Raw genomic sequence first — 18590 nt, forward strand, 5'->3', positions numbered from 1 at the left:
TGAAGAACCAACCAGTAACGATAAGTGTAATGCTGTATTCTTGCAAAAAAAACAAAAATACAATGAATGTCATTGTATATATAATATATATACGTAGAATTTCTGAGAAAGCCAAATACCTTGTTAGTAACACCAAATGTTATTTTATGTCTTACAAATAGAGAATATTTACCAGAAAATTTGGCGTTACTGTATTTCCCTCGCAAGTGTAAAGTTCCCTTAGATACAGGTTGTCGTTAATGCTATATCAGTGAAGCTGTTTGAATACCTGTCACTAAATTGGAAGAGCCACTTTCAGACATGGGTTTGTTTTCGTAGAATATCTTATTACAGCCCCTTACACCAAAGAATAGATGACTGTTCTAAAATGTAACTTTTTTTTCATTGAGAACAAAGTTTCGGGTAGAACGTTTCTGTTTGTAGATTTAACAGTTTTAACTATATAATCATTGATAATAATATTGGGTGTTTCTCGAGCATGTAATTACGTTACATTTCTGTAATATTATTACATTTTATTGTACTGGCTGACTTGGATTTACAATACTTATACGACTTTAACTCCCTGTTTCTCCTTTGAAACACGTATAATCTTTTGTGATTTTACCCTTCTTATAGAGGAACAGGGATTACCTACTTCTTATTTTCTCATCATGATTTAAATTTTATGTTCTGGCTCAAGATTAAGGTAGACAATATTGTATCAAATCAGTTGTAGGCTCTATTAAATAAGTTGACAGGAGTACATTACTAAAGATCAAACAATTTTCATTTGTGGAATGAAAACGATTGTAGAAAATTGTATATTCGTATTGTTGTAACGTGTTCCATTGTTGGGCTGACTCTTTTGGACTTCTTGATCAAATTAATACGATGTCCAGTTTATTTATTGAAAGAGAATCGGTTTGCATCTTTAATAACGTTTGATGCAAGCTTCATTCACTGGTTAGCTTAACTCAGCCAATGGTTGAACAGAAATTCCGAAACCAATGTACGCCTATTATCTTCCAAACATTTGCTTTTTAATCAATCAAAACAAACACGTTGGCTAATTTACTAACTGAACCACCGACGAATAGATTTATCAACTCTCACTGTCTAATTCAGTAAAACTACTTAATTAATACTTAATTTATTACTTAAATTTAATTCTCCCAGTTTAGTACTTTTATACTGTAGTAGTTTTCTACATACTACAAATTTTCATGAGACTTCCATTACATCATTTTAAAAATCCTTCTAGTGAACAAAATCCTAAAATGATAACAATATAATACAACAATATAATACCAAGCTTGTGTTCCAGAGTATATCCTTTTCTAGGAGGTTTTGTTGTGCAATGTAATTAAAATTAACGAGCAGCTCGCGTGTATTAACAGGTTGTGTTAATGTGTTTTCACTTAGTTGTTTGTATAAAAGTCGCTTTAATTTCTCATGAAAACAGCTTTGGTGCGTTCGTATTTACGTAATAATATCCTAAATGTGCACAATAAACTAACATTTTATAAAATCTTCTGCTTGTCTTTAAGCCTTGTAAATAGCTTAATTTGGAAGTTTTTTGTTTGTACATTTAATTATACATATAAACACTGATAATAGTAATGGGAGTTTCTCGTTTTAAAAAAACGTCGAAATGAAAAACACGACAAATCACATTTTTACAAACGCTCTTACTTTAATTTGATTATCTGTTTTTTATATAATAAATATATTTTTGTTTAACTGATGTAGATCGTTAAAATCCATGTATATGAAACACTGCGGACAATCGGGGGTTGTTAAAAGACAGAGAAATGAATAGACTATATTCACTAGAACTATAACACTGTTGTACTTATATCAAAGGAAATAGTAGAATAGATTTTTTTCATTCGTGAGTATATAATCATTGCTTTCTTCCTCTTCAATATGTTTATATGATTATTTAGACATTTAGTAGGTGATTGAAATCAGAGAGTTGCCTTCCTTTCTGTATTAAAGAGCATGATTATTGTAAAAACGTTGATTAAATAAAATTAACTGACTGAAAAAATAATTATAAACCGAGTAACTTTTCTAGTTGTGTAACTGTGTCTCTGTGTGTGTAATGTAGGATTAGTGACTACTGGTTAAAGAGGGCGTCAGGAGTATAACATATACGGTCAGATGAATCAATGAATGGTTTGCTTTGTTTTGAATTTCGCGTAAAGCTACACGAGGGCTATCTGCGCTAGCCGTTCGTAATTTAGCGGTGTAAGACTAGAGGGAAGGCAGCTAGTCATCACCACCCACCGCCAACTCTTGGGCTACTCTTTTATCAAACAATAATGGGATTGACAGTATCATTATTACGTCCCCACGGCTGAAAGGGGGAGCATGTTTGGTGCGACGAGGATTCGAAGCCGCGACCCTCAGATTACGAGTCAAGTGCCTTAACCTTATGGCCATGCCAGGCCAAATCAGTGAATGAATCTTAATGTTTGAAAAGTCTTACAAGAAACAACAATTAAATATCAATGATAGGTAGCAAGCAGTAAGGTTTAAGTCTTAAAAATAACAGCTAACCAACCTTGGATTAACCATTAAGCAAAATAGGCACGAACGTAGGGCACCAAGGGAAGAGAGGGGGGTACCACAGAGTTTTTTCCCTAACTATCATGCCCGTAACTCTTTCACTGCCACACTCAACTTCAGTTCATTTTTTTTAATTATCCTCATGTGCCGTGTTTGACTTTACTCTGCATTCTTAACAAAAACATTTTCTTTGGCTGGGTGAGTGAATAACGTTTCGAGAAACTACTAAACTCTGAATCTGAAGCGAGAAGTCATTGATTTACGAAAGATTACTGTAAAGAGCAGTAAAAAATGTTGATAAAACTTCAGGTAAAATATGATCGTATGTTATGATGTCTGACCGTGAAATGAAATATTTTTCTCAATCATTCCTTCTCTTGTGGCTGTTTATAAGAAATTATAGGCAGTGGAACTGATTTATTTTATCTTTTACTGCTTTATTCAGTCACATCTACAGAAAAATAAAAGCATGATACCACAGAAACATAAGTCAAACGAAATAGTGACAAATGTGTACAGAAACGTAACTAACTAGTTTTACGTTTTCTTCAGCTTCTGTTTGCGTACGTTATTTTTGGGTTATTGTCTCGTTTGTTTTAGTTTTATTTGCGTTAGTATTGCGTTATTCATATTGTTTTGTAATATTTGTGTAAGTGTATTTCTCACTGAAGCTTTTCTGAGCAGTAATTTGTTTGGCTTCAAACAACTTGCTGTAAAAAATGAAACCTCCTTTGTGTGTGAGTACATGTTTCGAAATTTATCATACCATGATAAAATTTAGAAAGGAATGTCACTGTAGCAATGTCACTGCTCATAGATTACATGTAATCTATAAGAGTATTTGGGCATGTATGTATTCTCTTGTGATTATGCAATGATATAAACAGATCTGAAGCTCAGATTTACTTAGGGGATAAATACAAAGGTGCCCGGTATTAAATGTGATTTAAGACAGGGCAGCCTTGTTTTTATCCTCATTCATAAATAGCCAACAAACGTTTGTCAAATATGACATTTTGTAGACCCAAAAATCGAGATCACAATTAAATTCTCCTTAATTCTTTCTTGGTCCTATCCTGGGGTCATAATGCTCCGACCCGTCCCGACCGTCTGGTGATATTTTTTATGAGACGAACGAACAATCCGAGACAGAAACATAGAGATAACGACGACAGACTCTTAGGTGTAATTCAGCTATTTTGCGACTATAAATTCAAATCAGTATGTGTTCTCTTACAATTCTGCAAAGCTGGAAAAATAATCGACTGATCGGAGCAGTCTAAAGGCAATAATTCGACTTTTCAGGTAAAATTGCGTAAGACTTCGACATGAACGACAACAAGATTCTTAACGTTGTTGTGTATACAGTATACTTCTAGTACAGTACTGTGACACCGTGGTCATACAAAGATAGTGTCAAAAACCGACAAATCAACAATATCAATTTAAGAATGTCTGATAAATTGAACAAGTTCACGCGAGCAAGGTTAGTGCTGCTAAGTACTAGGCTTAACGTTAGTGGTCTCAGTTGCAATGTATTAGCATTAGGCCTAACGTTAGTGTTGTTGTTATCTGTGAACTGAGTGACAATAACGTTAGGCCTAAATACTGTTACTAGTTTCGTGTAATTACACTGGAAACGCAATTGTAGCCTGGAATAATGAAGTGGACTATTCATAATTTAAGACCGTCGTTTGAATTTGCCTTCACATCGAGGCATGCAGATAAAGTTTCAGACACATGCCTATTTTGTTGATGTATTGTTTGTTGGCTCATCTAAAGTCCCTAGGTCAAAACTAAGCTCAGAGTTGAGGTTACAACTCATTCTTCAGATAGAGTATTTGATTAGAATTAAAGTACTCTAGCCTAGGCCTAACCCAGTATTTAGTATTTCAGTATGCAGTACAGTTTACAACTAATTATATGTTACGTATGTGTACCAGTACAGAATGATCAGAGTGTATATAGGCTACTACAGTATGTGTTGTTGGTCACAAATTGTTTGGGGATACGTTTTGACTCACAATGGATTTGCATATTACCATTGACATTGTTTCTTCCATGCAACAACCTAAATGAAACTTTTGCAATGATTGAAAACTAATTCTCCTAAGATGGATTGAAGCCAATCTCCAATGGTTTTCAACCAATCAGAACGCAGCAAATCAGTAAAGGTATTTATGAATTCTTGTTTTTGTGCTGATGGACCTAGGTCCAAAGATAACTTTTTTACAATCTTTGTTGAATGCAGACCTAGAGTTTAGTATGTTTGACTGTCTTACCAACATTTTCCTTTATAAATTTCAGCGTTTTTCTAATCATTATAACTATATATGATCCATATTCTTTTGTGTTTTTATTATTTTTATTTTTGTATTTTTCAGACTGCAAGATGAATCGTGTTCAATTAAGTGTTGCACAGAAGAGAAAATTAGCAAAAAAGAACCAACAAAAGGCTCTGGATTTACTATCCAAAACTGGAAAGCTGACTAATTTTTTCACCCAACTTACACACATGATATTCCAAATCAAAACCCATCTCCGCATCACAAGTCACTTGGACTGCATCTGACTCTGACAAGATTGAAGTTGAACCAAGCTCTACACCTACAAGTATCATTTTGTTCACTTCTAGATCAGAACATCATGATGACGTTGAGGTGTCACAGCCTGGTTCAACTGGCACAAGTCTCACAACTGATTTCCTTTTGCCTGTAAATTCTCCTAACATATCTAGTGTTAATATTGATGCAAGTTGCTCTTATGACAGTCTGAAGTTGAAATAATTGCTGAAAATCTACTGAACTACGATAAAATGTTTAGTCTATAAAAGATGAAGAAACTAAAGCAAAAGATCCACGGTTGTGGCTTGATTTCTCTGCTGATAATGTGGCTTATTGGATTGCTTGTTTACCCATTGACTGTCAACACGCCAATGGGCCATTTGGCAAATCTTGCCAGACTTTCAATCGTGGCAAACCAACGCGATAATGTTCGCAAAAACGTTTTTGAGGGTAAAAGCCAATAGTGAGTAATACAAGAGGAAGTGGTTATTGTATTCACCATCAACAGGGTCAGTTTACTGCTTTGCTTGTAAACGTTTTGTCCTTAAATTGTCCTCGCGTTTTGTTGAAAGAGAAGAGTTCAGTGACTGGTGAAATACTATTGTAATTGATCATCATGAAAGAAGCACTGCTCACCGAGACTCTGTGCTGACATACTTCACTCGCAGACAAGGTTAAATCTTGCGACAAGAGTTTGAAAAGCAAATTAAAGAAGAGTGCAATTACTGGTAACATGTCTTGGAGCATATAATAGCTGCTATTCGTACGTTAGCTGAACGTGACTTAGCTTTTTGAGGAACAGATGAAAAATTTGGTTCACTGCAGAATGCGAATTTTTTAGGGCTGCTTGAGCTCTTAAGTCAATTTTAACCATTTTTAGCAGAGCACATTTCGAAATATGGAAATTCTGGAAAAGGAAATCCTTCTTACTTGTACATCTGTGAAGAACTCATTGAACCAATAGCTCAAAAAGTCCATGCGTTCATTGTTGGTGAAGTAAATTCTTCTAGTTCTTTTAGCTTGCCAGTTGGCTCGACGCCAGATCTATCACATATAGGTCAGTTAAGTGTTGTACTTCGATACTTAAAAGATGGGAAGCCTCTTGAACGCTTTTAACCATTCTAAAACTGAAAAGCCATACCGGTGAGGAAATGGCAAACCAGGTATTTCAGTACTTACGTGAAGTTTCCAAACTTCTTTTTTTCAAAATGTAGGAGTCAGTCTTACGACAATTCTGCTAACATGTCTGGTCGTTATAAGGGGATGCAGCAAAAGATTTTAGAAGAAAATAAGTTTGCCACATATGTGCTCTTTATAACCCATTCACCAAATCTGGTAGATCGAAGTGCTGTTGACTGCTCTCTCTGATACCAGATAGGAGACACATGCTATGGCAATAACAGCAGTTTTGAAATCTTTCTTTAAGATTTTGTAAGCTTTAGAATATCTAGTCAAAAACGGAGACACTGGAAAAGAAACAGACAATATTGCAAATAAGATGCAAGAGCTATAATTTGATTTATGTTGATCATGTGAGACGAGATTTTTTAAAGTTTCATAAAGCAAGTCAAGTTCTGCAAAATGAGGATGTGAAATTAAAAACACATTAACTGGCCAACTACGCTCTTTAAGGGATGACTTTGAAATATTTGAAGCAGTTGCAAAGGCAATACTACCAGACGTTGATTACAATGCAGCTCAAACTCGCAAATGTGTCAGAAAGAAGGTACTCAATGACGGAGATGCACAAGAAGTAGATCTGAATGCAAGAGATAAATTTCGTATCACCATCTTCTACACAATTGTTGACAAACTAGAAACACAGATGAGAAGAAGAGGAGAGGTGTACAAAGAAATAGCAAACTAATTTTCTTTCCTAAGTGATGTACTAGATGACACCACTTCACCTGCTGTAACTGAAAGGTACTCTCAGTGTTCCCCAAAGCTAATTGATGCTTACCCAGAGGCCTTGAACACTAATTTCTCTGCCAAGCTTCAGCAGTTTCATTCATATGTGCGCCATGAGTTCAGTGCAACAAAAACTGTAAAAATCAGATTCAGTCATGCTGAACTTTATAAAATAATTTCAGAAGACAAAATTGAGTGTGCGTTTCCATCCGTAAACATTGCATTGCGTATATTTTAACATGGTCAAAAATTGCACAGGTGAGCGTTCATTTTCTCAACTCAAGCATATTAAGAATTCCAACAAAACAACTATGCGACAAGACAGGCTGGATGCCTTGTCTCTGCTAAAGATAGAAGCAGATTTGTTACGCCAAATTAGTTTTGTGTATTTGATCAAAGACTTTACAATTAAAAAAATCTAGAAGAAAACTTTCTAAATTTAAATAAATATTAAGGTATAAGTAAATAATTTGCTTACAGGGTTTTAAGTTCAAAGTGAGAAATTGTTAACATCAAAGTAAGAATTTTTTTAATAAAAGCGTTTTGAGTAAATTTTTCATTTTTGTTAACATCAAAATGAGAATTGTTAACTCAGAGTGAAAACAAATATACAGTAAGAATAATTTTTTTAATTATCATTAATCAAAGAAGTGACTTCTCTCATCATTTCTAAATGAAAGGCCTCAGTCCTTGCTTGATTTTGATCTATACTCAATTTGTTAAATAAATGAAAAAGCTTTAATTTAATATAGTTGTGGGGTCTGGCCTGGAAGAAAACTGAAGAAGGGTTATAAATTTTCAAACTTGTATTTCACTTTCAGCACTTGTTGAATCTTAATGTCTTCTCAGTTAAGCAGTGGAGGGCCCGAGGGGGGGACCATTGTTGGGCTGTGCTTAGGGCCTTTTCCTTTGCCCTTTATCCGGCTCTGCAATTAACAGTTATAAAAAACGTAGAAAGCACCAAGTTTTAGTATGTATTAAATAATTACAATAATCACAAAGACATTTTGATTACAGAGAAATACCTTTCACTTTTGTCTTTTATAGAAAGATCTTTTTTTTCTAAACTGGTCGTTTTTTTAAGTTGAAAGATGGGTTGTTTAAGTTTTGCATATCTATATTTTCCAGGTTTTACATATAGAAATGTAAGAACACCAGATTATGTGGTTGTCTTGTAATGGATTAACTGTTATACATTTCTTTTATATATGTCATGTATATTATTGGATATGCATTGCGCAAGTTCCGCCTGTTCTCTAACTTTGTAGAAGATGCTAGAGCATAAGTATCAACAATATATGTTTTACAAAAACACTAGCGTATCTTTGAACATTACTGAACTTTCGAGAATCTCGCCTAATGAGTATATAAAAGTAAGCCATCACTAGACGTCAGGAGACAGTGACAGAATATTGTCGGCCAGCTACAGTCAGTATACTATAAGCCTCAGAAGCTATAATTGTGAGTAACGCTTATTAATCGGAAAAACTATGGAACTGGACCAGGAACGTTCATAGATTTCGAACATTACAAACTTCGGTCAATTAACGTCGGACGTTAGAATTTCTGCGAAACCATCGCATAACTTCAAGCAGAAAAAACTCAGATGTGAAGAATAGAACTTGCTGGCATTCCCGTCAAGTGAAGTGTATCTGTGTGTCAACATAAAAGTAACTTGCATCTCGCAAACTTGGGCTGTCGATAAAATATTCGCTTCCAGACTAGATTGTTTGTGAGTTTCTAAAATTTTTGTATATAAGTCATTATTTGTAATAACCGTTATTATAAATTGTATTGATGTTTATATACTCTTCAAAAAAAGAAATGCAAAAGGCAAAATATGAGACAAATTGTTAACAAGTTTATTCCGGGTTGTTCTGTATGACGTGTGAAACTTTGCACATTCACTGCTGAACATCCAAAGTTTGCAAAGGCGAAGTCCACGCTCACTAGGTGAAGTTTAAGTCACTCAACGTCAATAACCAGTATGCCCCCGTGAGCATCAATAACTGCTTGGCATCTCCTGCCCATGGAAGCGATGAGATGACGAATCACATCCTGTGGAATGGCTGTCCACTCAGCCTGCAAAGCTGCTGCAAGGTGAGGTAGAGTCTGCGGTTGAGGTTGTCGCCGTCGCAGACGTCGGTCCAACTCGTCCCAAAGATGTTCGATGGGGTTTAAATCTGGTGATCTGGAGGGCCAGGGAAGAACGTTGATGTTGTGGTGTCTCAAGAAGACAGTGGTGAGTCGGGCTGTGTAAGGACGGGCGTTGTCATGTTGAAAAACGTCGTTGACGTTCACCATGGGGCCTAAGAATCTCGTAGACGGTTGCGTACGGTCTGATCGGAAATCCTACGCAGCCCTGGTATGGTTGAAGCAGTAGACGTCGCAGTGGTGGTCCTATCCCGAAGGTGACGTAACCGGATGTTGCGATCTTGTGCGGGCGTGGTCACACGAGGTCTGCCAGATCGTGGACAGTCACGAGTTGATCCATGTTGTTGGTGACGATTCCATAGCCTTGCGATGGTGCTTGGGTGGACATTCACAGCTCTGGCAACATCTGATCGAGATTCGCCTGCTTCCAAGCGACCAATGGCGTTGTTGCGCTGTGCTTCAGTCAGTCTTGGCGTAACTGTATTGCGTGTCGGTGGCTTAACACTGAGCTATGGAAACCGAGAACCCGTCACTTTTATAGGGATTTTGCACATGTTGCACTTGCAGAACATGCAGATCTCTCAAACAAATTTATTGGACATGCATGAGTTTTGGCGAATAATCCGATGTTTTCCTCCATTTTTACAGTGCACAACTTTTATTGGCCTTTTTGTCTGACAATCAGTGCCTTAACACGTGTAACATCACATACTCTGAGCTTGTAACGTTATTACATATATTTCTCTTTAAAATAACAAAAATATCCCTTTTGCGTTTCTTTTTTTGAAGAGTATATATTAAAATGTATTTATGTTAAGAAAGAAAAATATGTATCAATCTCGTTCGCAAATATCATAAATTTAACACATATTGGCATTTAATTAACTTCTAAATTCAAATAAAATTTCCAGCTATTCGAAAACCTTAATACGTAATATAATAAATCGGAGTCTTGTCCAAAATATATTATAATACATAACCCTAAGTCCAGGTTTTGTGTGTGTGTGTGTTTATAATATAGGTTAATCAGATGCAGATCACTCACAAACTTCGTTCTTCAAGACATTACCGAGATGGTAGTCGTATTATAGACACAACATTCTGGAAGAGTTTCAAATGTTCTCTGTCACCTAGTGGACTTCATTTTAAGATGTCATCTAGCTTATTTAAATTACGAAAGACGGCGACATTCCGCAGCGAACAAAAATAACGAATTTCATTGTGTAAACGATCGAAACAAATGTGTCGTAAGATTATAGAAAATGGCGTTGCTAGGGTAACTAAAATACCAAGTTTGAGTAGGAACACTAATGCTAAATTTATTCATGAGTTCTTGTGGTGATCATTTGCTGTTACCAATGGATTGTTTTGGACTACACGCAACCAGAATTAGCTTTATCGATTAGACTTTATGCTGACGTATAACTAATTTTTTTTTTCGATCTGCGATGAGCATTTGTTAAATTATAATACCAAATACCAGTGAATGTAAATACGTTAATACTTGTATTTTATCAATATTGACAGAAAATAGTAACAACGTAGTTGACAATTACTTAATCACATGTGACAGAATATTGAAAGCTTACAGTAAGAAAGCAGTCACGCAAATACTGGTTTTAACAGTTAGCTGCACTGTATATGTTACGTTTTAGAAAACCGAACATAATGGTAATTGTACATCTTGTCTTAAAATATATCTTTCATATATCATGACTTATAGATAATTTTGTGGAAGGAAAGTATTCTTGCTGTTAGGCCTATATTTCGAATTATTTCATCAACTAAGAAGCTTTCGTTTGTTTGTTGTTAAGCACAAAGCTACAAGACAGGTTTTTTTTGTAGTGTCCCAATAACAGGTACTGAAACCCGATTTTTAGTGTTATGAGCCTTCAGAGTGAACCATTCTGGTTGATTCAAAAGCACGAGCCCTTATGTTAGAAAAAACTGGTAAAACAACTTAGGCAATAAAATACTGTTTTGCATCTAAAGTAATTTAACGTTTATTACCCAACCAATTGGAAAATTATACAGAAACTTGTGCGAAAACCTTTAGAATAAAGTATTTTATAGAAAAAAAATAACTGAAGAAATGAAGGAAATATAAAAGACGCAATTATTAAGTATTTTGATTATTTCATGATAGGTCAAGTCTTAAAATTCGAACTGAAAGCATTAAACTTTCTATTTATTATATTATATTCTCCATTACTGGTGAACCAATACTACTTCTAAGAAAACAACTACAACATGCGAAACTTGTACAATAACGGCGATTGGTGCAACTTACAATTACGTCATGTAGATAGTGTCTGTTTGTTTGTTTTTTAATTTCGCGCAAAGCTACACGAGGGCTATCTGTGCTAGCCGTCCTTAATTTAGCAGTGTAAGAATAGATGGAAGGCAGTCATCACTACCCACCACCAACTCTTGGGCTACTCTTTTACCAACGAATAGTGGGATTGACCGTCACAATACAACGCCCGCACAGCTGAAAGGGCAGTACGTTTGGTGTGACGGGGTGTAGATAGTGTAACAACTTTGTAGTCATCTGCAGCACAGTATGATTTTCTTTTCGGTTGTATAATGAATTATATTTTTTGAAATTTTAATAACTTTTTTATTTGTAACATGATACCTATTATAATATATTATTATACACATCTCTTTCTTGTTCTTGTCCTTCAGTGGCGTGTGTGTGTTTTCTTATAGCAAAGCCACATCAAGCTATCCGCTGAGTCCACCGAGAAGAATCAAACCCCTGATTTTAGCATTGTAAATCCGTAGACATACCGCTGTACTAGCGGGAGACCTTTCAGTGGCACAGTGGTATGTTTGAGGGATTCACACCTCTATAAACCGGGTTTCGATACTCGTGTTGGGCAGAGCACAGATACCTTATTGTGTTGATTCCAAACAAATAAAAATATTGCTTTATTCCACCAATACCCACGTTATCAGAGGTTTATTTATCAAATCTTGCATCAAATACTGAGCGTATGAAACAATAAGTATGGAATAGTAATTAAGGGTAAAGTTTGAGGTTTAAATCCGACTAGAAAATTAAATTTCTAGAAATTGAGAAAAACGTTAATACCCTCATAACTTCACTGTCATGTAATTATACACTCTAGTAGCACATTAAAGGTAGTTTGGCAAGGACTTGTATTTAATCTGTTTGCGTTTTGAAAATATAAACAAACAAAATTCATTTTCGAAGATAATAACATAAAATGATCAAAGTAATCACTCGTTGATCTCACAGAAATTAAAATTAGTGTTTATACATATATTTTCTTAAATTCGTTAATTACTGGCATCGTAGCATGACAATCATTCAACTAAATATATGTATAGATCATAGAAACTCTTAATAACATGAACAAATACAACCAGAGATAGGCTTTCTTAACTATTTTCTCGTAAATGCACACGTATGTGTTCATTCAACCCTATATGAAACATTTTACTTTAATGGATCAGTTGATTTGTGTCTCCTCCCTCAGTGGCTCAGCACCAAGTCTGAAGATTTGTAAAGCTAAAAACCGGGGTTCAGTACCCTCAGTGGGCATAGTACAGATAGTTCACTGTGTAGTTTTGTGCTTAACAATAAACAATCATTTTATTAATGTCAAAGTGTTTATAGGTCCCCATAATTTTGTTGAGTCCATGATATCTAGAAATACATGAATCACACAATAATACGTCACACAAAGCAAAGAACAACAAGAATCGTCATTGTAATTAATCCCAGTTATTAGTGTTGTGGTATCCTCTTTATTTTACATAGAAAATGAATGTTTCAATTTATGTCACGTGAGACTGGAACAACCAGGATTGAATAAGTGCCAGTTTTGCCAAACTGGTGAATAATTCAGATTGCAGAATTTGATTGTAATGAGTTCAAATCTCTATTCAGAAAAAAAAAAATCTCTCGGTGGGACAACGGTAATTTTACGAATGTAACAACGCTAAAATCCAGGACTCGCTAGCCCGCGGTGGACACAGCAGAAAGTCTATTGTGATTTCGCTCTAAAGCATACAAGCAAACAATAAGGCAACGACATAGAGCTTACCGAAAAGATTTGTTTGAGAATCGACCGACCAAACGTGACTTGTAGATTGTATGTTAATGTAAGTAAGTAAAGAAATGTCTTTTCAAAAACAGGAAGTAAACGTAGGGATGACTAATATCAATCCTTATTGGGTGGAAATTCTCGTTTCATCCTGTATTTAAATTTTTAAAGTAACATCACATTTCTGTAAGAAAGCTAGTTCAGAGGGGTTAATGATAATATAGTTTACACTAGAATTGTGATTTTTTAAAAAAATTACTCTTAGTTTATTGACAACATTCGGATACTCCGTTTCAACTTAAGTCACCTCAGTGATATTGGTTGACACAACTGTTTTGGTTTTTGTTGGTAGCAAACAAAAGACAGAAGAAAAAGAACAAAAATTCAAACGTTAGCTCTAATATTTACAAAAATTCCTAGTTCTGATAATCCATTCAGAAGATATTTAAAATACCATTTTGATGAACACTTCAATCCATCCCTACATGGCCCGGCATGGTCAGATGGTTAAGGTACTCGACTCATCATCCATGGGTTCGAATCCCCGTCACACCAAACATTCTCACTCTTTCAACCATGGTACGTTATAATGTGACGGTCAGTCCCACTATTCTTTAGTAAAAGAGTAGCCCAAAAGTTGGCGATGGGTTGTGATGACTCGCTATCTTCTCTCTATTCTTACACTTCTACGTTAGGGACGTCTAGCGCAGATAGGCCCCGTGTAGCTTTGCACGAAATTCAAAACAAATCATCCCTACATAGGCAGCGTTACCACCTTCATGGTACATTCAAAACCTTTAGTAAATTATTAATTCTACCCATTAAGCAATGTCTAAACTACATCATAAAGATTATAACATCAAAATATTAAGGTGATTTATTGAAGTAGCTCATTAGCTTTAATTTGTAACCAAAAATGAAAAACAATATTTTGTTCTGGATAATTACATTTTCTGAAGGAGTTTCTGCAATTATATTATGCACAAAGAATGTTCATCTTCTCACCAAGAAGTACCATGTATTAATAATGATCATTGAACACAAAACTATTATTTTCACATTTGTAAATATTTATATCGGTTTTGTTAATCATCATAAAGCGGTAATATGAAATTAATTTGAATATTGATTAAAAGTTTTATTCTGGGCAAAAATTTATAACAGTCCTAAAGTATTTTAAAACAGTAAGGTGGCATGTCGTTTGCATAATTATTTTAAACCACATTTTAAAAAAATATTTTTTATGACGCCGAAAACGAAGTAGACAGATAAAGTTTAAAATGTTTTATAGAGTTGAATAAAGCTTTGTTAACATATCTAAAATTAATTTGTTTCAAGCTGCATTTGTTGTCAAGTGCAAAGCCGTACAATGGACTGTATGTACTGTGACTAACGAAAGGATCGAACTCCAAGTTCTAGTGTTATAAGTCCTCATGTGTACCGTTAATCCACCTAGAGGAGGTTAAGTGAAATCTGCTTGTTGGTAAAATATGCCACGGTTTTGTAGATGAAATATTAGTTAATCATTTACTTAATTATTAAACATGTTCTTTCTCAGAAAGACAAACGGCCCGGCATGGCCAAGCGGGTTAAGGCGTTCGACTCGTAATCCGAGGGTCGCGGGTTAAAATCCCGGTCGCACCAAACCTGCTCGCCCTTTCAGCCGTGGGGGCGTTATAACGTAACAATCAATTCCACTATTTGTTGGTAAAAGAGTTGGCGGTGGGTGGTGATGACTAGTTGCCTTCCCTCTAGTCTTACACTGCTCAATTAGGGACGGCTAGCGCAGATAGCCCTCGTGTAGCTTTGCGCGAAATTCAAAACAAAAAACCACCAAACCATAGCGACAATCACATGTGTGTGCAAATTTTTTGACTGTGTTTAATTATTAGTAGTACGTAGTTGATGAATTCGTTAAGTGTTTAATTATTTATACATCAATAAAAGCAGTTTGACTTTTCCAGTTACTTGTTGATATATATTTTTCATAATGTTATATGAAACGGACTAGTGGTATTGTTACAGAACTACGAAAATTTTGTATCACATCCAATATTTCTATATATCTATGTCTGCCGATTGTTCGTGTAATGTACCTTACACTTGTTTGTATTGAAATAGTCTCACAAGATTAGTGAATGCCTAAATATTTTAGTAATTTCGAGTTATTACCTTTGTTTGATCCCCAGATAGGTCAACAGTAAGTTTGCCTCCTTATACCATTAAACCCTGAGGTTCGATTTCTCACAGTCGATAGAATACATGTTTGTATTGAATGTGTGGTTTAGTGCTATACAATACATTTAACTTGTCTGTTGATTCTTGCTTTGTGGAGGTAAATGTAGATGTGTAAACATGACTGGCAATCATTGGTAATGGAAGTGTTTTATACCATAAACAACCAATAATTAGTGAACTAATAAACGATTAAAATATATTTACCCTCACATTGAGACGGATAGAAATTCAACTCCGTCTGTTTTGCCAGCTTTACTGATGAATTCTAAAATTATATAAAAGTATCTCTGGATCTTACTACGATACTGATGTTATACATAGCTATGAGGTCTTTGATTATTTAAAACAGTTCGACACCAGCTATTTATTTTGAAACTCAATAGGTAACCATATTGTATAAAACAAAAACAGCTTTCTTATCTAAAACAAAAGTTAATATAAGACGGATGTTTCATGTATTCTATTGTCATGGTGTTATTTGATATTCATTTTAATTTGACAAGATTTGGGGGTTTGTATATGATGATGACGCTAGAAAGTGAAATCCGGTAATGATCCAGAAGATATCGTATGTGTGTTTTCTTATAGCAAAGCCACATCAGGCTATCTTCTGAGAGACGATAGCGAGAAGTTAATACTGGATATAATTTCATTTTTTTTCCATAAAGAAGTCCTTCTTGCCTCAAACGACTAAAATCGTCCTGTAAATTTTAAGAAAGGCAAATTAATTAAACGCACAGACAAAGTAAGTGAAACATTGGGAAATTATTTTAAAATTAATGTTTTTCGCTTCTACCTTGAAAAGACAATGAACTGTTACCTTTCATCAGTTAGAAGGGAAGATGGATTCTTATCTGTCATCATTTAGAGATGAAAATGGGTACTTACCGTTAACAACTTAATTGCGTTTACAAAAAAAACAAAAAACTACATGCGCTTAAAAAATAACGGAAATGGCAGAGAACGTTTCACGTTGTAATTACCATCAAATTAAGTTTAATGTTCTACTGAATTTATGAAATCTAAATCTAGCGATCTTTTTTTTCAACTATACATACGAAGTGTTTATGGTATGTATTTTTTTAAAACACACGGCTAGCTGCTCTTTCATGGCGAAATAATTTTAAGCACTACTTAGTTCTTTAGCAAACATAATTTATATAAAGTATTCAATCTTAATGTTTGTATATCACTTTAAGGTAGAAAAAAGTATTAAATCTAACCCATTCTAAATCACTGTAAGGTGAGGAAAACCTGAGTGTTAAATGTAACTGAACGTAGCCACTGTATACGAGAGAAACCCAAGTAAAAAGCTAAAGCACTAGATAACCATAAACCTTTCCGATAAAATAATTAAATATTTTGCTTATTAAGAAAACTAGAAAACAATCTCTCTCACACTAAAAGGAAAACAAAATTGTTTTGAATAGCGTTTTCTCTCATCAGCCCGCGACGCTCAGATTATGAGTCAAGCACTTTAACCACCTGGTCATGCCGGATCCCAGAAGATGGTGAAAAGCATAATAAAGTATAAATTTCATTATGGCGACCTGTCATGTTTACGTCGCGATTTTCTACAAAGGTTTATTGTCAGTTCTGAAAACTATTTTTAGTCTCCCCACATTCTGTAACAAGGTTTAATGATGACGAAGTTAATGCAGTTAGCCGGACATGTAAATAATCTTTTTTATACCATACAAAAAAGGTAAGTACTATCATCCTATGATCATAAATTGCTTGAAATCAAGGTAATATAAAAATAAAATGTACTTAGTTTACCTGTGATAAATACAAAATAAAACGAAGTTTAATTACAAGCGTATTATAAGAAAATAGAGAAGTACTGAAGATTTTAGCGTGGGTCTAATAATTGAAACGTAAAAAGCGTTTCAGTAACAAAACATGAACATGATCCATTGACATTTTTATTAATTATAAACTTAAAATTAATATTTTTTAGAAATAGAAATGAGAAAAACATTCAGTGGGTAAATTATTATGGTGTTTAAGTAAATTCTGTGCTTTTATACGAAAGAGGAAACTTTTCAGTTCGTGATGCACGTTTACCAGTCACCTGAGAACTGACAGTGAAAATGGTACTGATACTCTGTATAACAGATTTTGTTGTACAGCTTGCTGTCGACAGTTTGTTCGGTGATTTCAAATGTGGAGAAATAGTCACCGAATCAAAGACGCCTTCATATTTATATGAAAATTAGAGGACATTAAAATCAAATGATTTTTGAGTATATTTGCAAAATTGAAGATAATATTAACAGGAATTCGTAGTTCTTGAGGAACATGATAAAATACCTTACCTTTTTCTAACTGCATCCACAGCTTATGAGCTACAATACCTTGAATTTTGACATAACTACATCAGTGTCTTCAGGCATAGACAAGTTCCTCGAAAGAATAGAATTTGTAGACGCGTAAAATGGGTTGTTTCTACTCCTGTCGTTTAGAACGTTTTCCTACAGGAAAAACTGCCAACTTTTTGAGCTCACATTAAAAAAATCACCTTTCTATCGAACAAATGAATTTTTTAAAACATGCAATCGTCATACACTACAATGCTGACATTTCTCTCTCTCTCTCTCTTTTTTTCAGATAACAATGTACAATATATCAATGTTTTAAAGTAATACTTCATCGGTACGGAGAGAGATCCAACGATAGTTATTCCTGTGTTCTTTACGAAACAATTGTAGAAAATCTAAACAGAGAAAAACTGTAATTTTGTCTATTAGAAAACTGTCTTTTTCAACTCGTATATATTCACCGGCGCTAGCCCAAACCTGCCGAAGCCAGTTTAGTTGCGTGCTAGTGTTAGAGGCCAATTGTCGACGGACAAACGCTCGGCGGCGCCACTATCTGACAGCAACATTTCCAGTACTAGGTACTTCTTGGCAAGTAAATATTGGCGCAACAGTCATGCGCATTAATGATCTGAGAAGTGAGCTAGATTGCTGACATATCTAGCTGATGTAAGTAACAGATCCCTATTGTGTGTTGAACAATGTAGTGGTGTTACACAATAAAACTACATATTTATAAACACTTTCACATTATTTTACTCTCTAACTATACGGAATTT

The 18590-nt window shown here is 34.7% G+C and overlaps 1 protein-coding gene across 7 annotated transcripts in view; it reads right to left on the minus strand.

Annotated features, from left to right (window-relative positions):
• The window catches only part of LOC143232742 (glutamate-gated chloride channel-like), a 110535-nt gene extending 92152 nt beyond the window's left edge, over positions 1 to 18383 (minus strand). For all 7 annotated transcript variants that reach the window (XM_076468536.1, XM_076468534.1, XM_076468538.1 and 4 more), the window contains exon 1: positions 17812 to 18383. The gene's annotated coding sequence lies outside the window, so the exon portion shown is untranslated. The remainder of the gene's footprint in view (positions 1 to 17811) is intronic.
• Positions 18384 to 18590: the final 207 nt, after the last annotated feature.

This window comes from Tachypleus tridentatus, chromosome 11 (assembly GCF_004210375.1).
Source record: "Tachypleus tridentatus isolate NWPU-2018 chromosome 11, ASM421037v1, whole genome shotgun sequence".
Taxonomy (NCBI): Eukaryota; Metazoa; Arthropoda; class Merostomata; order Xiphosura; family Limulidae; genus Tachypleus; species Tachypleus tridentatus.